The following is a 5,164-nucleotide window of genomic DNA, read 5'->3' as shown; positions in this document are numbered from 1 at the left end:
GCTCCGGAGCTCGCTGGGGAGAGGGGCTCCCAGTTGCTTCAGGAGCTGCTTGTGCCTCTGCCTGCCTCTGCCTGGAGTCAGCAGGGGATCCTCGGAGCCTCCTCTCTGCAAAGGGAGGGGAAAAAAAAAAAGGGGGGGGGGGGGAAAGAAAAAAGGAGTATTGATCTAATCAAAACCAGATCCTCCCAACATCAAAGGCAAAAAAGTAAACAGGCTTTTCAACTCCTCACAGTCAAAAAAAAAAAAAAAAAAAAAAAAAAAAAGGAAGAAAGAAAAGGAGAGAGAGAGGGAGAGGGAGGGAGGCAGGGCAGAGGGAGCGCGGCTCTATCGCCAGCCCGATCGCGACTATCAGCTCCGCTCCGCTGAACTCCCGGCGCACTTTCCGCGGGGCCGGCCCGGCGCGGGGGTGTCAGCGCGGCCCCCCGCAGCCGCGGGTGCTCGGGGCGTCCCTGCCCCGCCATCTGGTTTCCATTTGCCCCTCACCCAGCCCGCTCCGCCTGCGTCCCGAGTGTCCCCCCTGCGCCAGCAGCGATCCTGGGGCGCTTCTCTCCGGGAGAGCAGCGAGCCCCTTCCCCAAAAACACCCCCGAGGGTGGGCTCAGGCGAGGCGGCCGTACCTGGGCGCTGCGGGGCATCCCGGGCCCCCCGCATCCCCCTGGAGCCGAGGGCAGCAAGCCCGGCTATGGAAAAGGGGCGATAAATGGGAACGGGGGGTCGGAGGGGGGCAACCCCCAGCCCCGCGGCTTCCCGGCGTGCAAAATAGTAATGATAATAATATAAACCTGCTCCAGAAATGGCGACGGGCTGGGAGGAGGGAGGTCGGAGGGGGAGGAAAGGGGGGGAAAAAAGTCCGGAGCGACTTGGAGCCCTCCGAGCCGCGAGCAACAAGCCGAGCCGCGGCGGGCACGGGCAGCGCGGCGGCTCCGCGCCCGCGGAGGGCGGCAGCGCGGGCACCCCGCGGGAAAAAAAAATAAATTGAAAACAAATTCAAGGAAATAACCGAAATTAGGAGTAAAAGCCGTATGCCAAGCAGAAGAAGCGGCGGCCGCCGCCCCCGAAGTTGCCACTCACCGCCGAGCCGGAGCTCGCTGCGCGCCCGCGGCCCCGCCGCTCCCCGCCGCCGGCAGCGCGCAGGCTGCACCCGCTCCCCCCGCCGGCCTTCCTCCTCCTCGCCTTCCTCCTCCTCCTCCTCTCCTCCCCGGCGGTGCAACCGCATCGGAGAGCATCGGGAAAGAGGGGGGGTAAAGGGAGGGGGGGGCTGCGAGGGAAGGAGCCCACTGCGATCCGCGCCTCCCTCCTCTCCCTCCCTCCCCTGGTTATTTATTTTATTTATTTTAAATACAAAAGCGCAGGTCCCGCCCCCCCCTCCCTCCGCCCCCCGCCCCGGGCTCCCCCCGCAGCATCAAAGCGCAGCCCGGCGGAGCGGTCCTGCAAGGGCGGTAGCGCACTAAAAAAAAAAATAAAATAGAGAAAAAAAGAGAAAAAGGCCCCAAAGAATTTTAAAAATTAAAAGCAAAAAAAGGGAGGAGACCAGAGGAACACCTCTTGCCCGTCCCGGTGCTCCCACCCCCGGGGCATCCCCGGTGCGAGGCGTGCGCGGGGCCGGCTTCAGCGCGGGCGGGGGCGGGAGGAAGGGTGCGCAGATGAGCGCTGGTAAGAAAAATCAAATTATTATATTTTTTGGGGGCAAGATTTATTTTTTGCGCCCTTCCCGCGGCATCCCGCGGCGGCTACAGAGTTGCCAGGACCTTATCAAAGGGAAGCGATCGCAGCCGCCGCTCCGCCGCCTTAAAGGCGCAGCGCCCCTTTTCCTGCGCCGCCCCGCGCATCCCCCGCGCATCCCCCGCGCATCCCCCGCGCCCTTCCCAGCCCACCGCAGCGCTGCAGGGCCGGGGCGACTCCCCGCCATTCAAAACTTTGCTAAAAGTTTTCATGTCAGAGAGAAAATGGGGCGGGTCCCAGTGCTATTATTATATATATATATATATATATATATATATATAATCCGCGGGCCTGTTTTCGCTCTGCAGGCTAATTAAACAATCCCTGATTGCAATAGAACTGGCACAGCAGCCAAAGCCCGGCCCGCAGTTGCGTTCCCATCTCCGGCCCCAGCTGTTAAATATTAACCAGGCACGGAATGGAGGGTTTGGAACTTCATACAAAAGGTTTTAATTAGGGGTTGGCCCCCAAACCTGCCCTCCAGATCCAAGGAGCCTCCTGGCCTCCTCCTCCTCAGCCTGCTTTGAGGCTGGACCTGGGGGCTCCACACTTTCCCCATCAGGAGCTGTCCCCTGTCCAGAGCCCACCTTGGTCTGGCTGGCAGAGCTGATGGAGTCCAGCTTGGCTTGATTTTTATCATTATTATAGAATCACAGACTGGTTTGGGTTGGAGGGGACCTTAAAGCCCATCCCATTCCACCCCCTGCCATGGACAGGGACACCTTCCACTGTCCCAGGCTGTTCCCAGCCCTTCCAGCCCGGCCTTGGGCACTGCCAGGGATCCAGGGGCTGCTCTGGCACCTGTGCCCACCCTCACGGGGAAACATTTCTTCCTAATAATCAATGTAACTCTGCCCTTAGTCAGTGTGCAGCCACTGCTCCTTGTCCTGCCACTCTGGGCAAGGCAGGTGGCAAAGCCTTTGGCCAAAGAAATGTCACCTTCCCCGCTGGCTGTGCCTGAACACCATTAGGGCACCTCGTGGGACATCAAAGGCACAGTGAAGCCCTTGCTGACCCAGCCCTTGTCCCCAGGCCGTGGGGTCACACACTGCCCTGTCCCACGCCCAGGGCACGGCGCAGAGCTGCCCATTCCAGCCAGCACAGACCCCAGAGATGGACGCTGCTCCCAGCAGCACGGCCGGGCCTCGCCCCTCTCCTCCTGCCCTGCAAAAGCAAATCCCAAGGCAATGATGGGGAACGTGGCACAGCAGCAGTGGGCACCCCGGGGCTGCTGCAGTGCTGGTCCCAGGGACAGCCTGACCCTAATTCAGAAACCAGATCATAACCCCAGACTGTCCCTCTGCTGCTGGTCTGCGCCCCAAACCCGGATCCTGCATTCACCCACGGCACAGAGCTCCCACTCCCCTGCTCCCGGCCCTGCTCAGCCCCCTCTGCACCAGAACAAAAAGCAAACAGCCCAAGAGGCTGCGTGTCGTGCTGGTCCTGGACATGATGTCCTTTGAAGCCACAATTTTGTCACCCACCCAAGGGCTGAATCCATCTGGGAGCCTCACACAGTGCCATGAACTGACCATGCCTGGGCTGGGCAACCTGGGCTGATAATGAAAGAATCCAAGGGTGAATTTGTTGTTGCTGCCCAGTTACACATTTTCCAGGCCTGGGAATGGCCACCACTGCACATGGAAAGCAAGTGTCCTGCCAAGCCCACGAGCTGAACAGTAAAAGCCCTTTCAAGACACAACAAGCAGTTATGAATTATTAGGATTATTAGTATTTTTGCTGCTCATAAGGCCAAATATTGACATGCTATGATGCCAGATGCTACTGAGCCATACAACATGGTTATTTTTTGGGAGAATGAGCAGCCTGTGTCCCTCTGGGCCCCTTGGCACAGTGACACTGGTGTCACCTCCACCCCAGGACCTCCAACCATGAGAAGGTAACTTGACCACCTCTTTCTCCTTACAACTTTTTTTGAAACAATCCCGGATAAAAACCTCTCCGAGTCCCATTTACTGCTCCAGCACAGAAAATTAAGCCATTATAATGGAGGCTGAAAACCTCGGACTCATTCCCTTTGGAAGAAAATCTCATTAAGTCTCATTCATCCTATTTCATAAAAATATCATTTAACTGTGTGGTTCTCTCCAAATCCCGTTGTGCAATAACACCACCCTGGAGAGCAACCCAGAAACTCAGACAGAGCCTTCATTTCACCAAATTATGGGGACTGCACGTGCAGAGGAGCAGCCCACCCAAACACCTGCCTGACTCCCTGTCGTGGTTTGACACGGAAAAAGAATTTCCTTAGGAGGAAGAGGTTAACCTAGTCAGGGGTTAAGTTTAGATACTGACACTTGGGGTGAACAACTGAAGGTGGACATTTTCACAGGGGCGTTGTGCCAGTGTCAAACCTTGACACTCCCCATTCCCTTTGTGCAGCCACCAGAAAGGGACAGGAGGGGACAAAAGGGAGGAAGGATGAGCCCCTGGGGCCGTGGCTCTGCCTGGAGGTGCCCAGGGAGCTGCTGGCACCGCTCAGTTCTGCGTGCCCAGCCAGGGCCTCTGTTTCCTCTGCTGCCAACAGGGAAGAGTGGCGGAGTGCCTGGGATTTGAAAGCAAACCCCTGAACTAGGCAGGCGGTGGCAGGTACAGGAAGGTCTTCCAGAGTTTTCTTCATCTTTAGCAGCTTCTGGAAGTCCTTGTTCGCAGATCTACAGGGAATCTCTGTGTTCAGGTAGCAGCTGCAGTCATCAAGAACATAGAGTATCTTTGAATTTCCTTCTGATTTTCCTGTCTAAACTTGAATCTCAATTCCCAGGTTGAACAGAGGGAAAATTAACTATTTATATTTTATTTGTTAGCCCTTCGCTGCATCTGAGATAAAAACTCAGTCAAATGGGGGAGAAAAGGACTGCAAAAAGCTATTTAAAGCAGTGTCCTCCAGCCGTGCTCAGCCCTCCTGGTGCCCAGCAAAGGCCAGACACAGCCTGTCCCCTCCTCTCTGCCTGCTGCTGTGTGTCATGTTCACAGGCAGCAAAGAAGCTTGAAGTCAGATTGTGGCACCAAAAAGGAATAATTTTAGATTAAAAGAATCAGTTCGCAGTGAAGCTACACAATAAAGAGAAATTAATTTTTTTTTTCTTTGAGCTTTTTTAAGAGCAGGTAGTAAAAAAAAAAAAAAAAAAAAAAAAAGAGGTGGGAAATAAAAAGGCAGAGGGGTCTTTAAGGCCTGGAGGGCTCTGGGAGCATTGCAGATGTGCCAGTCCACAGTCCCTGGGCTCCTCCTGACTGCACCCAGCTAACCTGGCTCCTGTGTGCCCACCAGGCAGGTGCTCTGCTCCAGGAGAGATGGCTCTGGGTTGTTGTGATCCCACAGAACCCCAGCTCGGACACCAGCAGTGTGCAGGCTCTGGGGGCTGCACCAGGGCTGTTCTGTTGGTCCCTGTCAGGCTCTGTGGAGGTGACAGGGCTCCAGGAGC

The sequence above is a fragment of the Lonchura striata genome, chromosome 19, assembly GCF_046129695.1.
Source record: "Lonchura striata isolate bLonStr1 chromosome 19, bLonStr1.mat, whole genome shotgun sequence".
Lineage (NCBI taxonomy): Eukaryota > Metazoa > Chordata > Aves > Passeriformes > Estrildidae > Lonchura > Lonchura striata.
This window is presented reverse-complemented; position numbering follows the sequence as displayed.